The 20,131-nt window shown below is 38.7% G+C and overlaps 1 protein-coding gene across 3 annotated transcripts in view; it reads right to left on the minus strand.

Annotated features, from left to right (window-relative positions):
• Nucleotides 1-14,897, minus strand: part of FAM234A (family with sequence similarity 234 member A) — a 55,652-nt gene extending 40,755 nt beyond the window's left edge. Inside the window, exon 1 of one of the 3 annotated variants that reach the window (XM_072602012.1) lies at nucleotides 14,810-14,897. The gene's annotated coding sequence lies outside the window, so the exon portion shown is untranslated. The other 2 variants (XM_072602003.1, XM_072601995.1) reach the window with 2 other exon arrangements.
• Between the last annotated feature and the right edge of the window lie 5,234 nt (nucleotides 14,898-20,131).

Below are 20,131 nucleotides of genomic sequence, written 5' to 3' on the forward strand. Positions count from 1 at the left end.
GCAAAACTAAATATAATACCTGGGGGAAGAAATGGAATTTCAATGAAATAGAGGACTTCAAAGCATTCTTGTTGAAAACACCAGAGCTGAACAGAAATTTTGACATTCAAATACAAGAATCAAGAGAAACATGAAAAGGTAAACAAGAAAGAGAAGACTTAAGGATCTCATTAAAGTTGAACTGTTTACATTCCTATATGGAAAGAGGTTATTTGTAACTCATGAGACCTTTTTCAGTATTAGGGTAGTTAGAGGGAATGTATATCTATATCTATATAGATAGATATAGATATATGTAGGTGGGTATGGGTATGTATATATATGCATATTACATATGTGTAGGTATACGTACTTGGATATATGTGTGTATGTGTGTATATATACATATATATGTATTATATATATACACAAATACAGGGCACAGGGTGAGCTGAATACGAAGGGAGAATACCTAAAAAAAAATAAAATTTATTATTGAATGGAATGTACTAGGAGTAAGAGAAAGGGAGAGGTAGAATATAGCAAATCATCTCACATAAAAGAGGGAAGAAAGAGCTTTTCCAATGGAGGGGAAGAAGAGAGAGATGAAAGGAAATAACAGAGCCTTACTCTCATGAGATTTGGCTTAAGGAGGGAATAACACACACTCAATTGGATATGGAAATCTATTTTACCCTGCAGGAAGACAAGGGGAAGGGGATGGGAGAGGGAAGATAATACAAGGGACAACAAATTGGGGAAAGGGCTAATCAGAAGCAAATGCTATTGTGGGAGAACAGGTCAGGGGAGTGAATGGAATAAATAAAGGGCAGCACAGAATAGAGGGAAACATGGTTAGTCTTTTACAACATAACTATTGTGGAAGTGCTCTGCATTGTTAAACATGTATGACCTATATTGAATTGCTTGTTTTCTCAGTGAGGGTGGGTGGGGAGGGAGAGAGAGAATATGGAACTCAAAGCTTTAAGAATGAATGTTAAAAGCTGTTTTAGTATGCAACTGGAAATTAAGTTATACAGGCAATGGAGTATAGAAATCTACTCTGCCCTACAGGAAAACAGAGGGGAAGGGAGATGGAAGAAGGATGGGTAATAGAAGGGAGGACAGACTGGAGGAAGAGGTGGATGGGGTACATGCTGCCCTGGGGTGGGGGATGGGGAGAGACGGGGAGAAATTTTTGAATTCAAATTCTTGTGGAAGTGAATGTTAAGAACTGAAAATAAATAAATTATACATTTTTTAAAAATCTAAAATTTGAAAAAAAAAATAAATCACTGTCTATATAAACTATTTTTAAGAGGCTTAGATGGAAAAATTTCAGCCCCAGAAACATTAGATATACCAGGTGATAAAGCCAATTGACTCAAAATAAAAAGGAGGCAAAACTGGGAATACTAAGGGCATATCATACAGATTCCAAGGAATACTAAACAGAAATAGACGAGTGGTGAGAAAGTTGTGTCCAAAGATGTCCTAAAACACCCTAACAACAAAGAAAAGACATGTAACATAAAATAGTATATGAACTTGAGAAATGATTATTTATTGATGTACAGCACTTAAAGGCCCTGGTTAGCACATGGTCAAAAGCTACCATTAATTCAACAACCATTTATTAAAAAAAAAAGCATTCACTGTACACAGTATGAGGGGGACACAAAGAGGGCACTTCTAGTTTACTGTAGGGGTGAGGAGGCTGGACAGGTTGCAGAAGTATGACTCACAGAGTCACAAAAACTGAAAATGATAGACATGAGGGAGACTCTAGGTACTGTGAGGTAGGGAGAAGCAACTTAATACAAAGTTGCCTGGTTGTTGAAACCATTTATCACAGTTACTTCCTTTCTGTTATTTCTGGATGAGACAGAAGTATCTACAGTGGTATCACTTATAAAATTACTAAAAACATTTGTAGAAGAAAGGAAAAAGTCAAATTTCAGCACAGGTTTGATTTCACTTGACAAGGTTACCCTGACATGGAAACTTTTAAGGCTGAATGCATGGCAGTCTTTTCACAAATTAATACACAATGCTGAAAGGCTTTTAATTTTCATTTCAAATGTTTAAAAAGAATTATCAAAATATATTTGTTACTCTATTTATAACTATCAATCTGAAATCCCTCCTGAAAGTCTATCGTTAATTTCCATAGGGTATCTCTTGATATCTGCACTCTTAAGGTTACTAATTATCAATAAACGTTAACAATTTGAAAGGTAAAAATCAAAACAAACATAAGTCACTTCATGCTCAAGTAACAAAAAAGTTTGTTGATTCTTGGCAAAACCTGACACATGCTTTCTTCTGTAGCTAATACCCCAACTGATAAGGTGTGGGTCATTAAAAAGACCCCAACCAAAAAATACTTAAAAGGTTTGGGATTTAGAATACTGACTAGAGGAAAAACAGCAAACAAGCAGCAAGAAGAAACTCCTGCAAACAGCAAGAGACTTTGAAGCAGTCTTTCAGATCAAGATCTCACTTCTAAGATACAAAGGAAAGAAATGAGTCAGATTTATAAGAATAAGAGCCATTATCCAGGTGATAAAGTCAAAACACAAATAGGTGGTTTTCAGAGAGAAAAAGCTAAGCTATTAATAGCCATATTAAAAAATGCTCTCAACCACTAATAATCAGGTAAATGAAAATTAAAACAACTCTGAGGTATAATCTCACTCATCAGATTGGCTAAGTCGACAAAAATGGAAAATAACAAATGCTGTGGGAGCTATGGAAAAATAGGTATTTTTAATACACTGTTGGTGGAATTCTGAACTAGTACAATTATTCTAGAAAGCAATAAAATGTTAAAATACTTAAATTTAAGCTAACAAACTGTGCATAATCTTTGACCCAGATGTAGTGCTAATACTTTCATACCTCCAAAAGAGATCAAAGAAAGAGGGAAGGGACCCTTATGAACAAGCAGCATTTTGTGGTGGCAAAAGAATTGGAAAGGAGGAGATGCTCATCATTGGAGAATGGCTAAACAAGCTATGGTATATGAATGTGATGGAATACTATTTTAAGAAATGGTGAAGGGATGGTTTCAGAAAAACCTGGGAAGATCTATATGAAATGATGCACTATAAAGTAAGCAGAACCAGGAGAACAACGTATATAACAACAATATTCTGCAAAGATAATCAATCAACTCTGAAAGACTTAGGGATACTGATCAATGAAACAACAAATCACAACTCCAAAAGACTCATAATGAAACATGCAACTCACTCCAGACAGAAAGCTGGTGGACTCAGAGTGCAGACTGGATGCACATTTTCTTTCTTTCTCTTTGGACACTGCTAATGCAGGAATTTGTTATGCATGATTATACATATTTTTAATGGGGGTTGTTTTTCTTGCCTTCTCAATGGGTGAGTGAGAGGGAGAAGGGAAGGAGAGGAACTGAACTGAATTAAAAGAAACTAATTTTGGACTAAAAAAAAAAGCTGAATGGTAAAATTAAAGTAAAGTCAGTCTCTTCATGCTTATATAACAAAATCAGAACAAAAAGGTTTGTTGATTCTTGGCTAAACTTGATGCATATTTTCTTTTTTTCTGCTGCTAATACTCTAATTTATATAGTGTGGGTCATTAGAAAAACACAAACAAAAATATTTAAAAGGTTTAGCATTTACTTAGTATAATGGCCAGAGAAAAAAATCCTTTGCAGAAAGTCTCTCTGATCCAAGATATATAAACAACTGAACCAGAATTTAAAAGAATAAGAGTTATTCTGGTTCCAAAGATGAGATATAAGAAGACAGTCCCCATCCCTTTACAGAGATGAAAGGTCTACGAGTGTGGTATATTGCAAATATTTTTAAACTTTTCAACGTATTGGTCAGTTTTGCTGATTTTTTTTTTCATTGTATTCTTTAAAAATATTTGCTTTATGGAATGGCTCTCTGGAATGGGGAGGAAGAGATACACTGGAGAAAATTTTGGCGATGGAAAAAAAAACAAAAGATAGTGATAAAAATTTATTTTTTTAAATAATAACTATTCTCCAAAAGATAAATGTCAGAACCTATATTCTTCAAAGGAAGAAAACCAAGTTATGAAAAAATACACCAAATCACTAATAAAGAAATGCAAAATAAAGCAATTCTCAGGTTCCGCTTCAAACTCATCAGACTGGCAAAGATGACAAAAGAGGAAAGCAACAAATGTTGGTGGGGTTGTGGGAAAACAGGAACAGTAATGCACTGTGGGTGTGAACTGGACCAGCCATTCTGGGAGCAATTTAAAACTGTCCAAAAAGCTATTAAACTGTGCACACCCAATGACCCAGCTATATAACATTATTAGGTCTATTTATCTTCCCCTACTTCCTCTCTCCTTTCCCCTCTGCCAAAGAGATTAAAGAAAAAGGGGAAACAACCCAGAGGTAGAAAAAATACTTACAGCAGCTCTTTTCATAGTAGGACACAAGATACTCTATTTCCCTGGAACTTTCTCCTTTACCTTCCTCTCTTGGCTTCCCTGGTTCCTGTAAGTCTCAGCTAACATCTCATCTTCTACAGAAGTCGTTCCCCCTCTTCCTTAATCTTAATGTCTTTCCTCTGAGATTATCTCCAATTTACCCAAACAACTTCTTTACATAGCTGTTTGCATGTTGTCTCTTACATTGTGAGTGCTTAGAAAGCAGGGACTGTCTTCTGCCTTTCTTTGTATTCCTAGCACTCAGCACAATGCCTGGCACATGGTAGATACCTAATAAATGCTACTTACACAGCAGCTAGATGGCACAGTGAACAGACTACTGGACCTGGAACCAGGAGAACTTAGTTCAAATCCAGTCTCAGACACTTAGTAGCTTGTGTGTCCCTGGGCAAGTCACTTAACCTCTGTCTGCCTCAATTTCCTCAATCACAAAATGGAGATAATAACACCTATTTCCCCAGGTTGTTGTGAAGATCAAATGAGATAATATTTGTATTTTGCAAACCTTGGAGCACTATATAAATGTTAGCTATTATACTTGACTGATTTCTTGATCATCAGATTCCTCAGATGAATCAGGTCTCTGTGGTCCTTTCTAACTTTAGCATTAGTTTTCCCATGATTCTCTGAGTTTGTCATATTAATAGTTTCTTATGGTAAAGTAATATTTATTATATTCACATACCACAATTTGTTTAACCATTCCCTAATCTAGCAAAGTTGCTGCCAAAAGTGCTAGTACAGAAAATTTATACATACGGGATCTTTCCTTCTGTGTTTGACCTTCTTGGGGTTTACACCTAGCAATGGAATATCTGGGTCATCTTTCATCAATTTTTTTTAGCCTAATTCCAAATCCTTCCTACTTTTCTAAAAAATGATTCCCCCAGGGTTCCACTGGAACATCTCTGGTAATGCTGTCTTAGGTTAGGGAACTTAAAATAACTAACTCTATTCCTGTTAAAGAGAAATGTTCTGTTGACCAATTCCATTTTCTTGCCAAGTTCTCTTTGGGGAAGAAGAGAAGGGAATGTGTAGGGTAAAAAGAAAAAAAATCTGTTTTAAAAATGAAGGCAACACTGCTGCACTAACATTGTCTTATGTTATCACCTCTATATTTTGTCTAGGTTATGCTGAGCATTGCCAATATCTATGCTCTGGATAACACAAAGCATTATGGACATTCAACTAATAAAGACATTATGTCTGACCAAAAACATGTCCTACCCTTCCAGAAAACTCTAGGGGTATTATTATTATTATTAACCAACTATTATTGGCTATCTAGCTTATCAGTTCAGAAATGAAGATGATTCATACTAGTAGGTCTGTATCCCAAAGAAATCAAAGAAAAGGGGAAATGACCTTAGTGTACAAAAATATTTATAGCATCAATTGGGGAATGGCTGAACAAGTCATGGTATATGAATTATAATGAAATACTATTGTGCTATATGAAACAATGAGCAAGAGGATTTCTGAAAAACTTAGAAAGATTTATATGAACAGATGCAAAATGAAGTAAGCAGAACCAGAACACTGTACTCAATTAACAGCAATATTGTAAGGATGATCAACTGTGACTTAGCCAGTCACTCTGATCAAAACAATAATCCAAGACCATTCTAAAGGACCCATGGTGAAAAGTACTACCCCACCTCCAGAGACAGAACTCTGAATACAGGCTGAAGTATACTTTTTTTAAAAAAAATTTCCTTTCTGTGTGTGTTTTCTTTTGCAACATGGCTAATACGGAAATATGTTTTATATGACTTTATAAATATAAGCAATTATCATATTGCTTTCCTTCTCAAGGGGTTCAGGAAGAGAGAATTTAGAACTCAAAATTTTTAAAAATTTATGTTAAAAAATTTTATACGTAGTTGAAAAATATTTAACTAGTTAAATAAAAATGTTTTTTAAAAAAAGAAATGGACTGTTCAATCATGTGACCTTGCCTTAATTGCATCTATAAAATTAAATTTCTTAACTTCTTCCCCAAACATCCATTCAGCACCCTTTTGTGTGGCTTCCTTACCATCTGAAGAGGGAAGACTTACCACTTGTAAACCTGTTTCTTTGAAAAAGACAGATACTATCACTAGTTATTCAGACATGGAAAAATAAACATTTTTAGAAAATTTTTGCCCTCTATGCCACAATGAAGTATTTGTAATATAAAAACACAAAGAGAAAAAAGCTATTTATATCAGCTCTGTGTAATTCCAATGGGTATTTTGTACTATAAATGTCAGAGGATCAGTGAATCTTAATATTACAAGGGATCTCAGAAGTCAGCTAATGAAATTCAGACTACCCCTTCCAAGTTGCTATGGCTATTAAGTTGGCTCTGAATTTGTAGACTAGATTTAAACTCTTCTAGTGATGGGGAACTGACCATTTGCCTATACTCCATTGATAAAGGAGACATAAATATTTATTAAGAACCTGCTATATGATCAAAGTACTGTGCTCAATACAATATCACCTCTGACTTCAAAGAGCTTTATCATCATCTAATAATTTGGGCGTTCTACTTCTTATTTAGCAGAAATCATCAATCCTCTACAGTCTACCTATTCATTCTAGTGCTGTCCCTTAAGTGGAATAAATTCTAATATTATTTCTTTCCAAGTTGGCAGGTGACAGCATTTTTAGCTATTTTTATGGTCCAGATAACAGCAAAACTATGTCTAACTTTATTTTGTAGGTTAAAAGAAAAATTTAAAGAGGTCATTAATTTTGGCAAACATCAAGATAACCCAGGTTTACCAGTTATAAAAAGTGGTTTCTCAAAGGATATGAACAGGCAGTTTTCTGAGGAAGAAATTAAAGCTATCTATAATCATATGGAAAAATGCTCTAAATCACTATTGATTAGAGAGATGCAAATCAAAACAACTCTGAGATAACACATCACACCTATCAGATTGGCTAACAGGAAGATGATAACAGGAAGATGATAAATGCTGCAGAAGATGTGGGAGAATTGGAACACTAATTTATTGTTGGTACACACATTTGGAGCTATGTCCAAAGGGCTATAAAAATGTGCATACCCTTTGACCTAGCAATACTGCTTCTAGAGCTGTATCCCAAAGAGATCATAAAAATGGGGAAAGGTGCCACATGTACAAAAATATTTATAGCAGCTCTTTCTGTGGTGACTAAGAACTGGAAATCTACGGAATATCCATCAACTGGAGAATGGCTGAACAAGTTGTGGTATACGAACGTAATGGAATACTACTGCGCTATAAGAAATGACGAAGAGTCAAACTTCAGAAAAACCTGAAAAGACTTATATGAACTGATGTAGAGTGAAATGAGCAGAAACAGAACATTATACACAGTAACTGCCACAGGGTGAGAGGACTGTTTCTGATAGACTTAGCCCTTCACAGCAATGCAAGGACCTAAAATATTTCCAAAGAATTCTAGATGCAAAATGCCATTCACATTGAAAGAACTATGGAACTGGAACACAGAATGAAGCATATTTTCTCTTGTGTTATGTTTTGGTTTGGTTTTTCTCATGGTTTCTCCCATTCGTTTTAATTCTTCTATGCAACATGGCTAATGTGAAAATGCATTTAATAAGAATGTAAGACTGCATATAAGATTACATTCCATCTCGGGGAGGGAGGGGGAGAAAATTTAAAACTTATGGAAGTGATTGTTGAAAACTGAAAATAAATAAATTAATTAAATTTTTTAAAAACTGGTTTCCAATTCTCTTTGCTATACGAGCTTAACATTTTCCAAATATTCCCAATGAAATTCTAAGAATTAATGATCTTTTGGTGAAAAATTTAAAGGAAAGGTTTTTATTCAATTTAAAGAGACATGTTTGTAAAACTAAGGGGAAAAATGTATCAGATAGAGCTTTGCATGTTCTACTTAGTTCTAAAGAGGTTTTAAGTAAGCCTGTGACTAAGATTTACTCTTTATAAGAGTTGTATTAAATTTCTAAGACTGTGTCATTATGGATGTCTACTGTTAGAACTGATACTCAGGGCAGCTAGGTGACGCACTGGAGGGAGCACTGTGCCTGGAATCAGGGAAACTTGGGTTCAGGTCCGGCCCAGGATGCTTGCTAGCTGTGTGACCCTGAGCAGGTCACTTCGCCCTATTTGCTACAGTTTCCTCATTTGTGGAGTGGAATGGACTGGAGAAAGAAATGGCATTTTTTTATTTAAAAAAATTGATACTAAACACTTTTTTCAATAGGGCCATATTTCCTCCTTGCAGTGTTTCAGAAGTCCCTGCTCCCTTGAAAATAACAAACCACCCTCCCTCAACTCCAGGTCACTCTGGGGATGGGCCATCTCTCTTTCCAGAATGACTGTATCTAAGTTTTTTGAGTGGTCACTGTCACCACCACCACTGTCATCCTTAACACTGCCATCCTTAAAACGGTCATCCTTAAAACTTCTTTTGCCTCAAATAAAATAATTCTTTACACTTTGCAAAGCGATAATACAAAGAATCCTTTTGGTTTCTGGCCCCTTCCTTAACTCAAGGGTGAGAAACTTGTGGCCTCAAGGCCACATGTGGCCCTCTAGGTCCTCAAGTGCAACCCTTTGACTGAATCCAAACTTCACAGAACAAATCCTCTTAATAAAAGGATTTGTTCTGTAAAACTTGGACTTAATCAAAAGGTCGCACCCAAGGACCTAGAAAGTCGCATGTGACCTAGAGGCCACTCCTGTTTAAATCATTCTCTTGTTTGGGACAGAAAAATCAGGACCTACCTAACAAAGAGATCTCTGGTCCAGCCTGGGAAAATATTCTTTCATATCAGAGACTACTTTTTACAAATGGCTAGCCACAGCCATTCCATTCAGGGTAGTATATCTAATAATTAAGGATAAAGAACAACTGAAGAGCTGCAAAATAGTGGTTAAACTGGCAATAAACATTCCAAAGGAAAATAAGGGTGTATATTGCTTGGAACACAAATAGTACATTCTGTTTTGGTTTAGCAAGAGTTCATCATTACTGTTCATATTTTTCCTCTCATAAATTAAAAGCAGCAGCCTGAGTTTAAAAAAAAAGATAAAGATCTATGATGAGATGACTGAGCCCTAAAGATGTCCTCTTAAAGTAAACAGCTGCCATTTATAAAGAACTACCAAATATTTATTAAGCAATTACTATGGGCCACGCACTGTGCAAGGTTCTGGACAAATGAAGATGAAATAGTTCCTGCCCTCAAGTACCTTACACTCTACATATAAGAGCATATTAAATACAATGGGGGGAAGGGCAGAAGAGAAGACAGGCAATGGCAACTTGGGTCAAGAGATGCTGGGAAAGACCACATAAACTGAAAGGAGTGATCTTAGAGGTGAAGGTGGGACCAATTAGGAGGCTACTGCAATAATCCAAGTAAGATGTGATATCGAGGGATGGCAGCTACGTAAGTAGAAAATGGGAAAGATGTGATGTTATAAAGGCAGAATCAAATTAACAAAGATTTAGCAACTGGATGTATGGGGTGAGAGAGTGAGAAGAATATACTGAGAGATTCTGAACCTTGGTGACTAGGATAGCAATACCTGTGACAGAAATAAGCTCAGAAAAAGGATAAGTTTGAAGAGAAAGATAAATTACGATTTGGGTATAGTAATTGTGAAATGTCTATGGAATATCTTGTTTGAAATATCCAATAGGCTCATTTGTGAATGCAACTTAAGAGACTTTGATACATAAGATAAGAGAATTTGATACATAAAGCTAGGAGTCATTTGCAAAGAGATGATAATTAAATCCATGGAAGCTAATGAGGTCACCAAGTAAGAGAAGCCAGAGAGAAAAGATCCAGGACAGGGTGTTGGGATATAACCACAGTTAGGGGGTACAACATGAATGAGGATCCATTAAAAGGCAGGAAGTTCCTCACTCCAAGTCTGAAATTCATTGCTTCTCATTTCTCTACTGCTGAGAACAGCTTAGTTATCATCTTTCCTGATACATCTACCCTTGGCGATTCAGTATTTATGGGGCTGTCACTCCTTTCATAGGGTTACAGCTCTAGACAAGGAAGGGGCCTCAGAGACCATCCATCTCAGTCAACTCTCATTTTACTGAAACCCAGAGAGTTAGGTGACTTGTCCAAGGTCACAACGGTACGATTCAGAGATTCAGAGGGGAAATGTGAACTGTGGTCCTTTGACTCCAGGGCTAGCACTTTTTCTATTCTATCATGCAACCTGCCGTTGAGCAGAGCATCCATCCATTGCTTCTACTTCTCTCTGAAGAAACATCAAGTGGGTTTTCATCAAATCAAGTCTCACTTGCACAGGGAAGAAAAGAAGTGCTAATATATAAATAAAAAACAGATGATAGCTGTTTGGAGGAAGGGCACTGGTCTTTTTAACGGAGAAGGTCTTCAGGGAAATCCTAAGGTTACAGATGAACAACAATATCTTGTTTCCTCGCTAGCAAAAGCACTTTGTTAAAAGATAAAAAGGTCACCAAGTAGCTATGGCTCCAAACAGGTTGACTTTAAAAGTAATTATTAATTATCTAAGTAGGGTTTAAGTAAGGTATTGACATCATCTTTAGATATTAGGTTTCATCCAGCTACTAAGGCTTGCCCTGTCAAATGTCACTGTGAGTTGGATTACTCTTCTAAGAACAGGCACACAATTACTTCCAGCAGCATGAACAGGGGGAAACAGGGGGAAATGGGAGTAAAGATCATAACCTATGAGAAGAAAAAGAGGAACAACAGAAAGAGGAACTGTTACACCTATCTGAAACATTTTTATGAAGCCAATCCTAAGGCAGGGGAGCTGAACAGCTCAACTGTTTGATAGCTTCCCCTCCATTTCAGGCTTATGGTTAAAGCACTAAATAATATGCTATAACATTGCACAGAATAAGATCATAAAAATATCAGGTTCTAAAGCTGACTCTCTACTGTACAAACATCTTAAGGAATCAGAATCTGGTCATTTCACTCTCTGATGTTTTTACTTCAATTAAATCAATTTAATTCAATAAACATTTATTAACCACCTACTCAGTGAAAGGCATGGTGCCAGGCCTTGAGAATAGAAACACAAAAATGAAAGCGGCCTTGCCCTGTGAAGTTTAAATTCTAATCTTCCATCTCAAGTTATGTCCCTTGGACAAGTCCCTACACCTCTGTGAGCTTGTCTCTTCCTCTGTAAAATAGAAATAATAATCCTTGTTCTGCTTTCCCCATAGGGATAGTATGACAAAAGCACTTTAGATCCCCCCAAAATTTATATCATTAATTATAATAGCTAACACTTATACAATGTGCCATGCATTATGCTAAGTGCTTTACAATTATTATCTCTGATCTTCACAACAACCCTGGGAGTAGGTGATATTAGAATCCCATTTTACAGATGAGTAAACTGAGTCAAAGAATAATTTTTTTTTTTTTTAAGTGATCACACAGCTAGTAAGTGTTGGAGGCTAGATTTTTAATTCAGGAGAGATTATGGGTCTTGTGAGTAGTTTCTGTGACCAACAAACAAAAAAAACAGGAAAAATAAGGTGCTTTTCCCCTCTTTTTATCCCTAAGTAATTTCCCGCACTATCAACAATTTCTGCTCTCACCTCCAATATCATGTTTATGTTTATTAAGCTGATCACTATAATGATAACTTACAAAACCAAACTAATAGTTAAAAAATACACACACACACACACACAAACCCTACAAAAATAATGAGGTAGTGGTATCTGTTCTTTACTCTCAAAGAGGACCATGTCATCAGGGAGGTGATGCCATGACATGCAAGTGAATTGGATTTAAGTGATGGAGGGCTGTGCAAAGTTACAAGCCTCAACTTTCTTTTCTACAGTCACCTGCTTCCAGTGGTAAGATACAGATCAGGAAAACTGGAGATGGCCCTGGATGCAGTGGGAAACCGATGCCTTTTTAAGCTAAGACCTTAAACAGGTCTCAGTTTGACTGAGGCAACCCCCATTCAGTGATTAAGGCTAGGTAAGAAATGAGGTAGAGAATGGTCTCTTTTACCTAGGGAGGTTGGGACTAGCCCGACATAGTGGAAACAAAAAACTTCCTTCTTTAGTTCAACAGAAAATATTAAGAAAGAGTATATCCTTCAATCTAAAACAATTTCTAAACTTTGTCCTTTAGCAAAGTGGGTAGAGATTAAAGAACAATGAGGTTCCAGGAAATGGATTCTGGGTGGAAAACAAACTTAGGATAAAAAGTAGCTCTAGCCTAATTAAGATCATGGCTTTCCCCACCCCCAAGAGGGTAGAATGGCCCACTTAGGGGAAGTGTCTTCTTCTCAGTTCAGAAAGGCTCAAGAGATGGATCACAAGGAGGAAAAATTCCTTCCAATCCTAGAAGAATCGGTAAAGGAAGGAAGGGAGTAGTTGTAATTGAAGATTAAGTAACTCCTTCTGGTGTGTTGATTCCAAACCCCTATTTTAACATAATGTGACCTTTTTATGTTGAAGATTCTGAAAAGGTTACCTCAAATTTTCTTGGGGTAGAGAGATGTTGGAATATGGGCCTATGTCAACTTGGACATTATACTCTAAACCACAAATACCTGAATTTGATGTTAAATTAATTAAAAAAAACCAAAAAACTCTGTCAGACTTATGCCTAAAATGCAAAGCAAAATCTTAATATTTTTCTTCACCAAGCCTTTTGACTATATACGCTCTAAATCATGTTTCCTGAGTCTCACTCCAGTGCTCTTTCTACCCTTTAATATATCACTTCCCTTCTACATCGAATGCTTTTATTATAGGGATAAGGGCAAATCCATCTTTCAAGTGAAATGTAAAGTTTAACATGCTGTTATCTAAATGTAGGTAAAGGTCTTATATCACTTATTCATGAGTCCCTACTGCAGTAACTATCTGAGACTATTTTTACATGGTATACTTTCATCCCTTATCTTAAAGTCTTTTAAAATAAGAAAAGTCACAGATGCCTATGGAAAATAGCAAAGAAAGATATTTCAAGGAGACACTTTTACAAGTTATTTGATTTACTTAGAAAGTAACTTGGATTAAGCCTCCTATCCCAAATTTTAAGGCACATTATTCTTCCTACAATTGCATCTTCATCTATATTTATTTTAAATTAAAATCAATCTTCTTCATCCCTGTCTTGACTATTAGGAGTGGTGGGAAGAAGGAATGCTTTAAAGAATGTGAAATGATTCCTCTCTACAAGCATCTCAAAATCAGCAAACTTTTGTGACGAGTTGATAAATTGAATTCACTGCAAAGAGCTGTCAGTTTAAAAAAACAAAACCAAAAGACCTTTAACATGGATATTTCGTATAAAACAAGATTCATAAAAATAAATACTTAAAACAGTTTCCATTCAGACCAACCGCCCAGAAAGGGCACATGATCAAACACCTCTGTCAACATCAACATCTTCCCTTTAGCAGCTCCAAGAATTCAAATCAATCTTATAACCAAAACCAAGGGTGGGGAACCAGAGGTCTCGAGACTCCATGTGGCCCTCTGGGTCCTCGAGTGCGGCACCGAATTCAAACTTCATAAAAGGCTTTGTTCCGTGAAGTCTGGACTCCGTCAAAAGGCCGTCCCCGAGGACCTAGACGGCCACACGTGTCCTGGAGGCTGCGGGTGCCCACCCTGGATGCCACACTGCCCAGCTGATCCAGCTCTGGGTTAGCCAAAAAGCTGCACCAGCAGACATGGATCCAGCCAGGGAGGGAGGGGCGGGGGAATACACGTTTCCCAGGCAAGTTACCTCCTGCTGATGGAGACCCCGGCGCCCCTGCTGACACACACGCCTAGGACGGACCTAGGACGGACCTAGGACGGACCTAGGATGGACCCAGGAGGGACCCAGCACGGACCCAGGACGGACCCAGGAGGGACCTAGGACGCCAAGGCGACGGGATTTCTTTATAAAGAGGAAATAACGAGCACCCGGGAGGCTGAAGCGGTGCCACGCAGAACTCGGCGAGCCACGGGCCGGGGTCCGCCGCAGGAAGGGGGCGGGGCGGGGACGCGCAGGGCTCCTCTCTGGGGGATCCCTGGGAGCGCGGAGGAATCCCACCACCCCATCCCAGCCTCCATCCCTCCGGAGGCCGACAGGTGTTAGAAGGGGGGGCAGGCGCAGGGAGCCCAAGGGGCGCCCACGCCCGGGCCGGGGCGCGGCGCTGGGTCCCCCGCTGGGGGGTCCCTGGGGGCGGGGCGAGGGGAACACGAGGGCACCGGGACCCTGGGGGAGAACGGGGACGCTCAGGAACCCCGGGAAGGAAAGGAGAAGGGACACCTGGGCCGGGGCGGCGAGGGGGCCTAAGCCCGCTGCACCCGAGGGAGGACGGAGACGCTCCGCCGGCGCACTCACCTGCAGCCAGCTCTAGCCTGCCAGTCAGTGCGCCCGACACCCGAGCCGGTGCAGGTCGCTCCCCTGCCCCGCCCAGCTACGCCACTTCCGCCCCCGGAGTCCCGCCCTTCGGAAAAAAGAGGGTATTCGCGGTGGGCCCCGCGGGTCTCCCGGCACTGCCCTACAACTGTTGCTCCCGGGCACCTTTGCGGCTCCGGCTCGAGGCCCTCCCCCCGCCCCCCTCCGCAGCCTCGTTCTCGGGGGGCTTCTGTGGGCGTGGCCTCGCCTCCGCCCCTCCCAGGGGTGGGGCCAGGGCCGGAGCCCTGCCCGGGTCGACAGGTGGAACTGGGGCTGGGCCGCGGCAGGGGCAAGGGGAGAAGGTCGCGGCTCCTTTGCTGGAAGCCACGCCTGCGACATCAGCCAACTCCACGGAAAGGGCACCGAGGCGCGGGCATCCACCGCTTACCACCTTTGTCCCTGCGGGCAAGTCTCGTGCCCTCTCCGGCTCCCGGCTCGCTGCACCGGCCAAGAAGGGGCTTGATTCCCGGGCTCCTTTCCGGCCGAAAAACCCCATGAACCAGCAGTCAGGACACATCTTCCCCCGCCCCGAGAGATGCCCAAGGTCCTTGGCACCTGTGACCTTGGGCACGCCTTGCGATGTGGATGCAGACAGTGTCGCTTTCCCGGTAGTTCGCGAAGACCTTCCTTTCCCTCTCCTCTGGAAACACCGTCCAACTTCTGCTGGGTGCCCCCTGTCCTCTATCCTTAACCTGTGCCCCCTGTTCTCTATCCTTAACCTGTGCCCCCTGTCCTCTATCCTTAACCTGTGCCCCCTGTCCTCTATCCTTAACCTGTGCCCCTGCCCTGGCCTTCAGTCCTTAAAGCAAAGAATTCCCTTTGTCTCCCTGATCCTTTCTTGTCCCGTCCTTAATCTTTAACCCCCATGAAGACCTCAAAAACTGCATCATCCTTCTGAAACCTCTAAGTAGAACTACCCCAAATAACTGGGGTCTCCATTTAGCTTAGCTGTCTTGCTAAGGAGGCCAAAGCTCCCATTGGCTACAGAGAAGGTCTAAGTGAACCCTTTCACACCAGAACAGCTCTCCTGAATCTGACGTCAACCTTCCCCCTTCTCTGGACCTTAGTGTCCTCTTTGTAAAATGGGAGGGTGGAAAAGAGCACTGGATTTAGGGGGTCAGAGGACCTGGGTTCTACTTAAATAGGTCCAAGTCTTTAGTTACTGTGCCATGGAGTGTCCTCATCTGTCAAATAATGGTTTGGGATAGATGACCCCTGAACTCCCTTCCATCCCTGGCTTCTGACTGTATTCTGTCTTGGTGCTTGGCAAATGGAAAATCAAGGAAATTAAGAGTCTTCTCTCTCCCTTGATTTTGAAGGTATCGAAGGCTAAAACAAGTAGAGTTTTTAAGGATATTGTTGAAGCTGTTTCCCAAACCAGTTCCATGTTATCCTACCAAAGGGTGAGGAATGAATGACCTCAAGGTTCCCTACCTGTCCTAGACTATTTTTCTCAGGCCTGGATTAGTGAAATGCTGTCGTTTTTTCAGTCATGTCCGACTCTTTGTTATTCTATTTGGGGTTTTCTTGGCAAGATACTGGAGTGGTTTGTCATTTCCTTCTCCAGCTCATTTTACAGATGAGGAAACTGAGGCAAACAGGGAGGTAAACAACAATGTGACTTGCCCGGGGTCACATTTGAACTCATGAAAAGGAGTCTTCCTGTTTCCAGGCCTGGTACTCTATCATTGTACCACCTAGTTACTGAAATTAATGAAAGTCTTTTAAAACTAACATTTCCCAGCTTTTTCCCCCCATTCTAATCCATCCTGCCCCCAAAGACCAGGATAATTTACCTAAGAATTATGTTCTAACTGCTTTTCTGTAATATTCTTGGCTCTCAAGCACACACCCTTAGATGGACTGGCAGATGATGTACATTCATCGTACAACATACAGAAAGTTGACTGGGTTTCTATAGGAATTACTATATTTTAGGTTTATCATTTTTTTACTGAATTATTTCAATGCAGAAGATATCAAGAACAGCCACAGTATGCAAGATACCTTCAGGTTTTAGGGGAGGAGAAGTATAGGCATAAATCATTTGGCAATTCCACAGCCTTCCTACTTCATCAACATACAGAAATATCTAAAGCAGAGAGAACTTTCCCAGAATACCCACAAAGCGATAGTTGTACTGCAGCTCCCTGCACAAAAGGCCTATCTGGGTCAGTATCTCTACTGCAAAACCACTTCTGTCCAAAGGCAACAGGGTTGTGGCCAGCATTCCCTCTGTGATGGGGGCTCAAGGGCCTTCCAAAGACCAGGTTGAACCCTAGATGTTGGGTCAGTTAAATTAAGGCTACTTGCTGCAGTATTGTTTTATGTGGGCTCATATTTTAGCAGTAGCAGACTTCTCCAAATGAAAGATTATATGGTAACTCAGTGTTTGCATTTGGGTAGAGGAAAGGGAGGAACCTCATATATAAATAAGACTTTTATGTGTCTATAGGTCATTATTGGAGAGTGTTCTTTTGGGATGGTGTGCCTCTCTAAATTCAAAGGTGGGAGCAGGGAGGTGGCATCTTCCCTTAAAATTGCTTCCCAGTTTTCCCTTTTTGTACAACAAATGTTCCATCTTTGAGGTTCTGGGGACACTCTCTCTTAGAGGTTGAGGGGCCTAGGATGGAGATTGGTAGGGGGACCAAGGATTATCTATTACTTCTGCTTCCAGAACTATGCTTGGGAGCTATGACCACAGTAATTGGTAGAAATGATTAGATATATGGGAATGTTTACCAATCTATTTGAGATTGGTTAAGAGGGGGATGTGGAAGATTATTTCTATAATCCCAGGTGCCATGGTGGAGATTGGGAAGGTTGGGACCAGATGGACATTTATCTGTGAAGCTATACTTGTTTTCCAAACAGGAGATTAATTTTAGGGGCAAAAACAAAAGAAATAAGAATAATTAAAACTACATTAAGTTAAATCTCCAATTTTCCCAGCAATTTTTTGTCAAATGAGGTTTTTTTTAGCACATTTGTGTGTATATTTTTAATTCTTCCTTGTCTAGGGTTTTATTGATCTACTCTTTCATTTTTAAACTAGTACTAAGTAGTTCAAAGATTACTCCATTATAAAAGTTTGAGGACCAAAAGTACTACTGAAATTTCATTCCTATTTTTTTCTTTTTGAAATAAGTTTTATTGATGTTATTTGTTTTAATATCACCATAATTTAATATCACCATAATTTCCCCATGTAACTCTCCTCTTTTCACTCTCAGAGAGTCATCCCATATAACAAACATTTTTAAAAACAAAAATAAAAAGACAAGGAAGTCAGTATAGCTACCAATACTTCAAAAAAGCCTGAAAATATGTACCACACTACTGGACCTCCTACCTCTGCAAAGGGGTGAGGTAGAGATATCTTCTCATCTTATTCTTTATAATTTTGCAGCAAAATTTTTTGTGGATATTCTTTCCATTTACACTGTTGTTACTGTGTATGCTGTTTCCTTGGTTCTGTTTACTTCTATCCTCATCAATTCATCTAGATTTTTCTGTGCTTCTCTTTTTATCTTATTCATTATTTCTTACAGGATGGTAATGCTGTATTTCATTGCATTCAAAAAACCCAGTTTGTTCAGCCTTTCTCTAATCACCAGCCATCCACTTTGTTTCCAATCCATTGCTCTCACAAAAAGTGCTACTTTAAATATTCTGGATATGGGGATTTTGTTTTTATCAATATCCTCGTTGGGGTATTATAGTTATTTTAGTCACTTTAGTTGCATAATTCCAAGTTGTTTTCCAGAATGGTTAGACATACTCCTAGTTCCACAAATGATGCATTGGTGTGCATATCTTCCAACAACCCTTCCAACATTTACTATTCCCATTTTCAGACCTCTTTGCTAGTTTGCAGGGTGTGAGGTGGAACTTCAGGGTTGTTTTGATTGGTATTTATTTATTATTAATGATCCAGATTGAACACTACTAGATACAAATATGAATAATACTATTTTGAAATAATTGCATTATTTGAATTTGCACTATATACTTCCACTGGACTTGAATTAATTACCATAACTAACTTAGAATAGTGCTAATAGGAAGCTATTTCAGGGAATTCATTACTCACATTAATCAGAATCTAGCTGCACACTCTCATATTTTTTTTTAGTACTGCCTGTTCGTATCTTTGGCCACTTATCTATTTGTGAATGGCTTTTGGTCTTTTGTGTATATAAACACATATACATGCATACATATCCATATATATATGTATATTCATTTTTTGTAACGTTTGGACATCAAACTCTTATCAGAGAAAAAAACTTAAAAAATGATAAATAAAATGAAAAGCTGATTCTCTGAAAAGACCAATAAAACTAATAAACATTTAGCCAATTTGGTTAGAACACCCATTTATACTAAAAATAAATAAACAAAACTCCTCCAAAGTATAGGCATAGAGGTTATTTTCTACTATCATAAAAAGTACCTACCTAAAGCCAAAAGCAAGGATTATATGCACTGTGGTGCACTAAAAGTTTTCCCCATAAATGCAGAAGTAAAGCTAGGATGCCTACTCTCCCCACTTATTTGATATTTTTTTTCAGAAATGCTAGCAATAGTAATAAGAAAAGAGAAGGAATTTTAAGGTATAAAGATAAGTAAAAAGGAGATAAAACTAACCCTATTTTCGGATGACATGATGACTTTATTTAGAAAATCCTGGAGAATCACCAAAGATACTAATTGAGAAACTGACAGCTTCAGTAAAATCGCAGTCTACAAAGTAAACTTACAAAAATCAATTACAATTGATTACAAATTTCTATGTAATAACAAAATTCAAGAGGCAGTAATAGAAAGGAAGTATCATTCCAAAAAACTACAAAATGCATAAAATATCTGGGGATCAATCTAACAAAACACAACATACCTGAATAAATTCAATTAAAAAAATGTTCTTTAAATAAAGAATAACTTCCATACCCAGAGAAAGAACTTTGGAATTCAATCGCAGAATGTAGCAGATCATTTTCTTTTGTCTTACGTTTTGGTTTGTTACATGATTTCTCCCATTCATTTTAATTCTTCTACACAACATGACTATAGTGAAAATGTCATATTTGACATGACTACAGTGAAAATGCTATGGCAATCAAATGATCAAAGAAATAGTTTCAGAACTTGATAAAATAATAAAATTCATTTGGAAAAATACAAGATCTAGAATATGAGAGAAATAATGAAAAGCGGTAGAGACAAAGAGAAATATTATTTCTAGAACACAAACTATACTAG

Source organism: Notamacropus eugenii, chromosome 1 (genome assembly GCF_028372415.1).
Source record: "Notamacropus eugenii isolate mMacEug1 chromosome 1, mMacEug1.pri_v2, whole genome shotgun sequence".
NCBI lineage: Eukaryota > Metazoa > Chordata > Mammalia > Diprotodontia > Macropodidae > Notamacropus > Notamacropus eugenii.